At 36.4% G+C, this 12,365-nt stretch overlaps 1 protein-coding gene across 18 annotated transcripts in view; it reads left to right on the forward strand.

Moving 5' to 3' along the window:
• Exn (Ephexin) overlaps positions 1 to 12,365 on the forward strand; it is a 408,096-nt gene that overhangs the window by 348,760 nt on the left and 46,971 nt on the right. Inside the window, exon 1 of one of the 18 annotated variants that reach the window (XM_073980809.1) lies at positions 7,682 to 8,191. The exons of 14 other annotated variants lie outside the window; for them this stretch is intronic. The gene's annotated coding sequence lies outside the window, so the exon portion shown is untranslated. Of the gene's footprint in view, positions 1 to 7,681; positions 8,363 to 12,365 lie in introns of those variants that run through there. 3 more of the 18 variants (XM_073980811.1, XM_073980812.1, XM_073980810.1) reach the window with 3 other exon arrangements.

Raw genomic sequence — 12,365 nt, forward strand, 5'->3', positions numbered from 1 at the left:
TATCATCTAAAATTACCTTTCCCTGATGATATTCGAATCTTTGTTTACATACCCAGCAAAAATTCGGATCCATTAGTCATTACGTAGCCCATTACAAAGTAATCTAAACAAGCTTCTTTTCCCATTACAAGTAATCTGAAACGTAATGGGATACTTTTAAAAAAATTACACGCGAGTTTTTTTTTTTAATTAAAAAATAACAGTTCGTGGTGCACATGTGCACTGCACATTTAAGTTTTTAAGCAACCCTTAACGTTCGTGTGCGTGGCATGGTATGTAGTGTCTTTGGCTAGAAATGAGAGGGTTCGTGTGTTCAACTCGCACAGCAAGCGAAATAAAATAAAATAAAATAAAATAAAAGTAAGAAGTGTGATGAAATTAAAAAAAGAACTCTACATCAACTGTTTTCAACTTACTTTTCAACTTCTAGTGGCCACAGAATAACTAGTTATTCTAGTGGTCATAAAATAACTACAAAATGAGTGCGACATGCCCTTGTAAAAATAATGGGAAAGAAAGGGGGTTTGCGAGTAGTTACGGCTGCCAAAAATCCCTTACAAAACCCATGATTTTGGGTGGACTTTTTTGCTGGGTAGCGACTGCATTATGAAACTGCCCTTCGATATGTTTACTTGTCTATTGCCTCTTTAGCTTTGGGATTTGAGGTGATCAGATGTATCAGCGAATCATCCGGTTATTTGATGGATGATCCTCCTTTACCAATTTTTCTCCTCCAATACTTCCTGTCCAAGATGTAATGGTTTGAAGGATTTGTCCGACGATAAAGCCCCCCGTCCGAAGGAACAGGTTTCTACAGCTCCTTTCTAACGGATTGGGTATCATGACTGGAGTTGAATACATTTATCATTTGGGGGTCTTTCTCCTCAATGAGGTTGAGGTGCTCCCTGTTCTGTCTGTTTAGACTGTGATTAATGTCGTCCCGCCCATAACTGCACTCAATTTCTTTGGCACACCCACACAGAAAAAAATTAAGCCATTTGATAATAAAATTCAAAGATTAAATCAAAATTTTATCGATTTTCCGGCGATAAAAAAATTGTCATATTGACAAAATTCAATAAAATTATTTGATCACAAAGTAAAAATACAAATGATAAATTTCACCTACTGACAAAAATATTTATCAAAATATTCAACATTTTGCTTGATATGTCAATATGTGAAATATTTTATCAGTTCAATATAAAAAAATCGATAAATATATTTGTCAATATTGAAATTTTATTTTATCAAATGATTTTATCCAATTTCGTCAATATAATAATTATTTTTTATCGCCGATTTTTTTTTTTTTCTTTGCAAGAGCTTAAGCTGGGGAATATTTTGATAAATACTTTTGTCAAGATGTGAAATGTTTTATCAGTTATATTTTTACTTTGTGAACAAATAATTTTATCGAATTTTGTCAATATGACAATTTTTTATCGCCGGAAAACCAATAAATTTTTGATTGAATCTTTGAATTTTTTTTTATGAAGTGCCTAAAATTTTTTCTGTGTAGGATGTTTGGAATTGAAAATGGGTCCATGTCGGTCCATGTTTTTGGGAATTTTCATGGTAATCGCCACACTATCCTACCGAAATTACCTTGGTATATAGTCTTTCTTGGTGGTAGAAAACATGTCAGTCATAAATTTTAAATATAGATCCACTTATTGAAATAGTCCCCATAAGAAATAGTCCCGATTTTAGGAATGTTAAAGATTTTAGCCACATTATCCAACCGACATATCTGAAATTTGGTACTTAGTCTCCCTTGTGAGGTCTGAATTATTCCCACAGAGAATTGACTGTGTAGGTCCACGTCTTCATATAGCCCCCGTAGAACGGTACCTCCCGATTTTCGGTATTTTGAAGGTTGTGGCCACAATAATCCACCTAAATGACTGAAATTTGGCATTTGGTCTTCATTTTGGGTATTAAATCGCTAATTTGAGGATTTTAGCTAAACACGGTGCTCTTGAACCAACTTTAAATGAAAGAGGCTTACACCTGGGAAATTTTTACGGATTCTGAAACTAAAATGTTTATAGATGAGAAAAATAAAAAAAAAAACAAAAAATCGCCGGAGCGCTTTTTAAATAAATCGCGGTCAAAGTTGACATTGTTAGGGTTTTTATGTTTTCACGGTTTTTCTGGGAAACCGCAAGCCCTATCAAAATGGAACTAAAGAAAATGTTGTAGCAGTGAAAATTCTCTACAAGATTGTCCTTCATGATATTTTTGTAGGTTTTATCATTATACCCTACACCACTATGTGGGGAGGGTATTATAAGTTGGTTTTGGCCAAAAAGTTTGTAACGCATCGAAATAATGGTCGCAGACCCATACTTATATATACCAAAATGAATGTCTCGACGAGCTGAGTCGATCTGGCTATGTGTGTCCGTCCGTCAGTCCGTCCGTCCGTCCGTCTGTCCGTCTGTCCGTCTGTCCATCTAAACCTTGTAATCACGCTACAGGTCGCAATTTTGATCGGATCGTCACGAAATTTTGCATGTTGATAGGGGTCTCGGAGGGGAAGAAGCCTATTGATTTTGGTGATGGTCGGATAATATTTAGGGGTCGGAAAGGGCAAAAAACTTAGGTGGATAAAATGACAACGTTTTTTTCCAAAGTGAATATCTCAGCTTCTATATGGGGTATACCAAAAGCAAAACCTGCCAATGAAAGTAGAAAATATCACCTTTACAACGATGTAAAGTAGATTGTCGTAGGTGGTCAAATAGCAGAGATATGGCAATAGTCGATAATGCATCCCATTTTCCGATTTTTTTGTAATCACGCTACAGGTCGCAATTTTGATCGGATCGTCACGAAATTTTGGAGGTTAATGGGGGTCCCAAAGAGAAAGAAGCCTATTGATTTTGATGATGGTCGGATAATATTCAGGGGTCGGAATGGGCAAACACTTATTTGGAGAAAGGTCAACGTTTTATTTCAAAGCCAATATCTTTGTTTCTTTAAGAGGTATATCTAAAGCAAAACCTGGCAAGGAAAGTAGACAATATCACCTTTACAAGGATGTAAAGCAGGTTGTCGTAGGTGGTCAAACAACAGAGATATCGCAATAGTAGATAATGCATCCCATTTTACATTTTTTTTGTAATCACGCTACAGGTCGCAATTTTGATTGGATCGTCACGAATTTTTTGGGAGTTGATGCGGGTCCCACAGAGGAAGAAGCCTATTTAGTTTGGTGATGGTCGGATAATATTCAGGAGTCGGACTAAGCGAAAAGCTTATGTGGAGAAAAGTCAACGTTTTTTTCTTATGCGAATATCTCCGCTTCTGGTTGGAGTATTCCAAAAGGAATACCCGTCAATGGAAGAAGAAAAGATCTCGTTTATATTGATGCAAAGTATGTAGGCGTAAGTGAGCAAACCGAGATATTGCAAAATTCAGTAATATACCCAATATTTCCATTTTTTGTAATCACGCTACAAGTTGCAATTTTGATCGGATAGTGACGAAATTTTTGGGGGTAGATGGGGGTCCCACAGAGGAAGAAGCCTATTGATTTTGGTGATAGTCGGATAATATTTAGGGGTCGGAATGGGGAAAAACTCATTTGGAGACAAATTCAAAGTTTTATTCTTTGTGAATATATCGGCTTCTAGTAGGGGTATTCCAACGGCAAAGCCTGTCAATGGAAGAAGAAAATGTTACCTTTACATTGGTGTAAAGCAGGTTGGCGAAGGTGGTCAAACAAGGGAGATACCACAATAGTCGGTAATGCATCCAATTCTTCCATTTGTTGCAATCAAGCTACAGGTCGTAATTTTGATCGGTGGTCACGAAATTTTAGTTGCTTATGGGGGTCCCAGAGAGAAAGAGGCATATTATTTTTGGTGGTAGTCGGATTATATTCCCTAAAAGAAATGTTTACCAGTGAAAAGTTTATGCACAGGGGTAGTGGTGTAGGGTATCACATGGTCGGCCCCGTCCCGACTATAGCCTTTGCTCACTTGTTTTTAAGATATAGAAGTTCACATTGGGACAATTTACAGACTGTATCGTCTCCTTATGAAACAATGTCATGACTGCAATTTCCCAACTTAAACTTATATATCCAATAAAAAATGGTACAACCTAGAAAGAATTTTCACAGCTATAAGATTTTCTCAGGTCCCATATCGATAAGACTTGCCGTATTCAAGCAAAATCGCGAAACCCCAACAAAAAAAAACCTAAAAATATAACCTCAGCTTCTTTATCTCAAAAATGGTACAACCTGGGAACAAATCATAACGGTCAATCCTCTAGATAATATTCACATCTTCAACTTTTTCTTTTGCTCCATTTCGATAGGACCTGCGGTTTCCAAGCAAAATCGCGAAAACCTAAAAATGTGAACTTTGACCGCGATTTATTTAAAAATCCCTACAGCGATTTTTTTCTTGCTTTGGGATTTTTTTCATTTATGATCATTCCTGTTTTAGAATCCGTAAAAACTTCTCAGGTGTCAGACATTTTTATACCCTACACCACTATGTGGGGAGGGTATTATAAGTTGGTTTTGGCCAAAAAGTTTGTAACGCATCGAAATAATGGTCGTAGACCCATACTTATATACACCAAAATGAATGTCTCGACGAGCTGAGTCGATCTGGGTATGTGTGTCCGTCCGTCAGTCCGTCCGTCCGTCCGTCTGTCCGTCTGTCCGTCTGTCCATCTAAACCTTGTAATCACGCTACAGGTCGCAATTTTGATCGGATCGTCACGAAATTTTGCATGTTAATGGGGGTCCCGGAGGGGAAGAAGCCTATTGATTTTGGTGATGGTCGGATAATATTTAGGGGTCGGAAAGGGCAAAAAACTTAGGTGGATAAAAAGACAACGTTTTTTTCCAAAGCGAATATCTCAGCTTCTATACGGGGTATACCAAAAGCAAAACCTGACAATAAAAGTAGAAAATATCACCTTTCTAATGATGTAAAATGGGTGCTCGTAGGTGATCAAACAACGAAGATAACACAATAGTAGCAAATAAAACCCCAATTTTCATTTTTGCGATTTTAATTATATTGACGAATATCACAGCTTTAGTTGTAAACTATCCAAAAGCAAAGCCTGACTATGAAAGTAGAAGGTCCCGTCTTTACAATGATGTAAACCAGGTCGGCGTAGGTAACCAAGTGACGGAGATATCGCAATAGTCGGTAATACATCCCATTTTTCTATTTTTTTGGAAATCACGCTACAGGTCGCAATTTTGATCGGATCGTCACGAAAATTTGAGGGTTAATGGGGGTCACACAGTTAAAGAAGCCTATTGATTTTGGTGATGGTCGGATAATATTTAGGGTTCGGAATGGGCAAACACTTATTTGGAGAAAAGTCAACATTTTATTTCAAAGCCAATATCTCTGCTTCTTTAAGAGCTATATCAAAAGCAATACTAGGCAAGGAAAGTAGAAAATATCACCTTTACAACGATGTTAAGTAGGTTGTCGTAGGTGGTCAAATAGCAGAGATATGGCAATAGTCGATAATGCATCCCATATTCCGATTTTTTTGTAATCACGCTACAGGTCGCAATTTTGATCGGATCGTCACGAAATTTTGGGGGTAAATGGGGGTCCCAAAGAGAAAGAAGCCTATTGATTTTGATGATGGTCGGATAATATTCAGGGGTCGGAATGGGCAAACACTTATTTGGAGAAAGGTCAACGTTTTGTAAAGTAGGTTGTCGTAGGTGGTCAAATATCAGAGATATGGCAATAGTCGATAATGCATCCCATTTTCCGATTTTTTTGTAATCACGCTACAGGTCGCAATTTTGATCGGATCGTCACGAATTTTTCGGGAGTGGATGCGGGTCCCACAGAGGAAGAAGCCTATTGATTTTGGTGATAGTCGGATAATATTTATGGGTCGGAATGGGGAAAAACTCATTTGGAGACAAATTCAAAGTTTTATTCTTTGTGAATATATCGGCTTCTAGTAGTGGTATTCCAACGGCAAAGCCTGTAAATGGAAGAAGAAAATATTACCTTTACATTGGTGTAAAGCAGGTTGGCGAAGGTGGTCTAACAAGGGAGATACCACAATAGTCGGTAATGCATCGAATTCTTCCATTTTTTGCAATCAAGCTACAGGTCGTAATTTTGATCGGATGGTCACGAAATTTTGGTTGCTTATGGGTGTCCCAGAGAGAAAGAGGCATATTATTTTGGCGGTAGTCGGATTATATTCTCTAAAAGAAATGTTCAGCAGTGAAAAGCTTTTGCACAGGGGTAGTGGTGTAGGGTATCACATGGTCGGTCCCATCCCGACTATAGCCTTTGCTCACTTGTTATTTTTTAAGTTAGTTGAGGCGCACGCACCGTACATGACATTGTTTTATAATGGGGCGATACAGTCCGTGCATTGTCCTAATTTGAACCTCTATATCTCAAAAATAGTAAAACCTACGAAAATATCATAAAGGTCGATCTTGTAGAGAATTTTCACAGCTACAATATTTTTAAAAAATATTTTTTTTCAAATTTTTATATTTTTTTTTATTGTATTTTTGTATTTTTTTACAAAAACTCATATATAAAGATTATAACAGTTTCATTATAATGCAAAACTTAAACTCCTTGGACTTTTTACCCTAAATTCCTCAGGAAATACAGGACCTAATTCGATGGAATTTTAATTTACAACATTTTGGCCAGGAATAAAAACGTTCCTGTTCTGAGTTGTTGTTCTGTTGAAGCCAACAATATCGTCATAATATGTATCGATTTATCGATGAAAGTTTGGAGTTTTATTTCTACTAGTTTCTGAAATTTTACGCCTTGTTCCTAATAATATTGCCCATAATAATCGTACTAAAACTTTGTCCAAAATAATCAATTATTTCATTGTCATTTAATGACCAATTACTAAACTACATCGATAATAATACCCACCCATTATTTCTGCACGTGAATGTACAGTCCCGTGTGACTAAGAACAAACAATAAGTAATTAAATTGGCATGATTCAATAATAAAAGCAAAATTTCCAAAATATTAATTTCAGAACCGATTTACTGCGAAGTGGACTAAATTTATAATACAAAAAAATACAAATTCTTAGTTCTAAGTTCATGTAAGTAATTAAAAAAATTATTAAATTTTGCAGGAAACAATATCCAAAAACTCCTTTATTATGTATGGTCAATACAATTTCAACTTTTTCACATTTAAGTTCCTTTTTAAAAATATGTCATACATAAAACATCTCTTGTGGCAGTAATGTTCACATGTTTTAAAAATCTACAGCATACTTTTAGGCATAACAACAATAGTTATAAAGTCGCTGATTTAAACTTCGCCTTATAACAGTACAATAAATTCAGCCCCATTAAAGCTTTACTTTGTTGTTAATTCACCACGATCTTAAATGGTGAGCTTCTCATCTCACCTTATATGGAAAATAAACAATATCATTTCCCCTCTTTTTAGTGTTGAATTAATCTCTTAGTTAAAATGTATGGTGGTGGGAGATCAAAACAAACTGTAAGATGGAAGCATGTTAACCCCTCATGACATCTCTTCAATGAAACCAACCAAAGACAATGAGATAGGGGAAACCCAAGAGATAAGCCTCTACTCTCCCTCGTATCAGAAAACAAAACAAATTTTGATACACTGACTGATTTTATGAGGGCTTTAAGTTTTTGATTGTATTTGATGGGGGCATACGCTTCACTTAATTTCAATTGAAATTTAAATGAGAGACCCCGACAGATACACTTGTACAGCGATAGAATACCTCGAGAGCTACGATAACGCGAAATAAGAGATCCGAATAAAACTTGTACAAGACTTGTTTTTGGATTGTGATCACGTTGATGGACGGACTTCAGAAAAAAGGGGATCACAATTCGAAACAAAAACAAAAAAATGCAATTATGAGCAAAAAAAGCCAAACATTTTTTTGTCGGAGTAGTAGTTGTTCGGTATGTTTTTTTGTCTTGTTTCGCTTGGTTGGGATACATTCAGTTGTGACTTAAATTTAACGGAGAGTGGATGTTGCGTCGCATATGTTTTACACGTTAACGGAATTTTTAGTAGTTATTTTCTTCTTCTTCCCGTGTTTTGAATTGAAGAAACAAAAAAAAAAACAACGCAAAACTTGTAACCGACCGTTTCGTGAAGTGCATTTTTTTGTGAAAACAAACAAAAATCAAATTGTAAAGCCTAAGAAAATAAATTACCTACCCTACCTATGAAAACAAAATTAATATGCCAAACACAAAGAGAAATTGTGAAGTTATTTGTTTTGTGTAACATCAAAAATAACAAATCCCTGTGATTTGATAGTTTGCCAAAAAAAAATTAAAATAAATAAATATTTAAATAAAGTGAAATTAGTAAAAAAAAATAATTACTTAATTAAAAATTTATTTACCTTTAATTTAAACAAATACCTAGCAATAATATGTGGAATTTGAAAATATTAAATTGCCACACCAATGCTCAAATTAAAAAATTATATTTATGTGAGAGTTACCTATAAATATAGAAATTACGAAATCCTCAAAAATAAAAAAGCGATAATAAATAAAAAAGTTGAAAATTATCATTGAGTGAAATAATTATGCATTTCTCAGAATAAAATAACAAAATGTCTTTAGTTTCAAAACCAATTTGCATTTAGAAAACTAGTTTAGAACAATGAAACAATGACGTTTATTATCTGATTCCAATGTTCAGTACAGGGATGGGATGTTGTATGTTGTCTATTTCTTTAAGAATTTTTCAATTATGACATAGAATTTAATTCAAAACTAAAGTTTAATAAAATATTAACTAAAATATAGGATAATATAATTATAGGCAAAACTGATCTGCCTCAAATTATCAGCGAAACGATCGACCTGCGAAAATTTTAAAGGCAATTTAGCGGAATTGTCCATTACAAAAAAAAAAATAACGTGTTATTTCCCTAACAAGTAAGAACGGCGTTAAGTTTGGCCGGGCCGAACACCACGAGATATATTGAAGTAAAATGGAACATTTAGTTTCCTAAATATCAAATTTCAAAACTTTCGGTAAAACAACCTTCAAAATACCGAAATTCGGGGATAGCGTTCTATGGTGGCTATATCAAAACGTCGATCTATACCTACAAATTTCTGACGGAAAGTTTATAGACTCAAAGAAAACCATAATACTATAATAACAAATTTCCGATATTTCGCTAAGATAATAGACACAACCTCAAAAAGACTGAAAATCAAGAGGTACGCATCTCTTACTTACTTACTTAGCTGGCCCATTACAGAACATTTGTTCTATAGGCCGAACTAAGAAGAGATCTCCATTCCTCTCTATTTGTTGCTTTGCACTCTGGAATACCGCGCCTTTTCATCTCATCATCCACTTGTTTGCGCCATCTATTCCTTGGCCTGCCAATTCTGCGTGCACCGCCATGTGGCATGTATTCATACGCCTTTTTAGCGGGTTCATCATCGCTCATTCTTTTGATATGGCCTAGCCAACGCAATCGCTGCTTCTCGATACGTTTAACATACGCATCTCTATGCTGATTAATTCTCTTCTGGTATATTTTATAACCCCATGATGAAAGGGGTTTCAGTCTTTCGGTGGGATATTGACGTCACAAACTACAGAACTACGAAAAATACTGAAAACAGGAAGTACCATTCTATGGGGACTATATGAAGGCGTGGATCTATACCAACAAATTTCTGGAGGATTGTTTTATACCACCAATGAACACTAAATACCAAATTACCAGCGAAATGGCTACGCTTGAAAATTGTGGGCACAATCTTCAAAACACCGAAAATCGGCAGTTATCGTTCTATAGGGCTATACGAAGGTGTGAACCTATACCGACAAATTTCATATGAACATTTCAGCCATTTCGGTGGAATATAGAGAACACAACCTTCAAAATACCGGAAATCGGGAGGTACCGTTCTATGGGGGCTACATGAAGGCATGGACCTATACCGACAAATTTCTTGGGGAAAGTTTTACACCTCCAACAAAGACTAAGTACCAAATTTCAGCCATTTCGGAGGGTTATAGAGGGCACAACCTTCAACCTACCGGTAATAGGGAGGTACCATTCTATGGGGGCTATATGAAGGCGTTGGACCTATACCGACAAATTTCTGAGGGAAAGTTTTGCACCCCCAACGAAGACTAAGTAGCAAATTTTAGACATTTTGGAGGGATTTTGAGCCCACAACCTTCAAAATAGCGAAAATCGGGAGGTACCGTTCTATGGGGGCTATATGAAGTCGTGGACCTATAACAACAACATACTCCGAATGAAGACCAAATACCAAATTTCAGCCATTTCTGTGGAATATTGAGACCACAACCTTCAATAAGCAGGTCTTTTATCTTAGAAGACCTTTAGAAGGTCTTCTGTCTACCAGAGCTCCGATTTACTCGCGAGTGAACATTTGGGGGAGGGGATTTTGAGCCCACAACCTTCAAAATAGCGAAAATCGGGAGGTACCGTTCTATGGGGGGCTATATGAAGGCGTGGACCTATACCGACAAATTTCTGAGGGAAAGTTTTGCACCCCCAATGAAGACTAAGTACCAAATTTTAGACATTTTGGAGGGATTTTGAGCCCACAGCCTTCAAAATAGCGAAAATCGGGAGGTACCGTTCTATGGGGGCTATATAAAGTCGTGGACCTATACCAACAATATACTCCAAATGAATACCAAATTTCAGCCATTTCGGTGGAATATTGAGACCACAACCTTTAATAAGCAGGTCTTCTATCTTAGAAGACTTTTAGAAGGTCTTCTGTCTACCAGAGCTCCGATTTACTCACGAGTGAACATTTGGGGGAGGGGGTTATTTTTTTTTGGCGGGTGTGGGGCAGCTTTATCAGGGAATGGGGTAAGTTTTTGTTTGGTGGTGAGGAGGGAGCTAGTAGCCCCCTCAACTTGATATACATAATTCGAGAAGGAACTTGCACTCGCCAGTGGAATTCGAGCGAGTATTTGGAGCTCTGCTGTCTACAGAAGACCCTTGGAAGGTTTCTTGTCTGTAGGAGACCTTTAGAAAAGTCTATAGAAGACCTTCAACAGGTTTTCTGTCTGCCCTATCCTGCCTGACCTTCTATAGAAGGTCTTCTGCCTATAAAAGACCTTAAGAAAGTCATCTGTATATAGAATATCTTCAGAAGGTCTTCCGTCTAACGAAAGTCTTTAATTGGTCTCCAGCCTATAGAAGACCTTTAGCAAGTCTTCTGTCTATAGAAGATCTTTAGAATGTATTCAATCTACAGAAGACCTTTAGCAGATCTTCTGTCTGTAGAAAACCTGTAGAAGATTTTCTGTCTATAGAAGAGCTTTAGAAGATCTTCTGTCTAAATAAGGCCTTTAAAAGGTCTTCTCTCTATAGAAGACCTTCATAAGGTCTTCTATCTATATAAAACCTTAGGCCTCGTAAAGGTATTCTGTCGAAGACCTTTTGAAGGTCTTCTGTCCATAGAAAGGTCTTCTGTCCATAGAAAGGTCTTCTGTCTTTAGCAGACCTTTTGATGGTCTTCCGGATAAGGTTTTCTGTCTATATAAAATCTGTCTTTATAAAACCTTTAGACCTCTTGAAGGTATTCTGTCGAAGATCTTTAGAAGGTCTTCTGTCCATAGAAAACCTTTTGAAGATCTTCTGTCTACAGAAGACCCTTGAAGGTCTTCCGCACATAGAGGAGCAGGTTTTTTGTCTATAGAAGACATTTAGAAGGTCTTCTGTCAATGAAGATCTTTTAGAGGTCTTCTGTTTATAGAAGACCTTTAGAAGGTATTTTTGACTATAGAAGACCATTTGAGGTCTTCTTTCTAAAGAAGACCTCTTGAAGGTCTTCTGTCTATAGAAGATCTTTTGAAGGTTTTCTGTCTATAAAATACCTTTAGAAGGTCTTCTGCCTATAAATGAGCTGGGAAGGTTTTCTGTTTATAGAAAACCTGATTGTTTAAGTCTGGAGTTTCCCCCATTGGCTTAACTTCATCACTTTCCTCTTTGCAGAGAAAAATGTTTTCAAAACGCACTGACAGCTTGCAAAATTTACTGATCGCTACCAATATCATGATTTCATCCTTTGGAAGATCTTCTGTCTATAGAAGACTTTTAAAAGGTCTTGTGTCTATAGAAGAACTTAGAAATGTCTTGTTTATACAGAAGACCTTTAGAAGGGTCGAATACCTTTAGAAGGTTTTTTGTCTAAATAAGTCATTTAGAAGGTCTTCTGTCAATTAAAGACTTTTATTAGGTCTTCTGTCTATAGAAAACCATTAGAAGGTCTTCAATCTATAGAAGTGCTTAAGATCTTCTGTCTATGAAAGGTCTCCCGTCTATAAAATAATTTT

Source organism: Musca autumnalis, unplaced genomic scaffold (genome assembly GCF_047663935.1).
Source record: "Musca autumnalis isolate F117 unplaced genomic scaffold, ASM4766393v1 scaffold_4, whole genome shotgun sequence".
In the NCBI taxonomy this organism is placed as follows: domain Eukaryota; kingdom Metazoa; phylum Arthropoda; class Insecta; order Diptera; family Muscidae; genus Musca; species Musca autumnalis.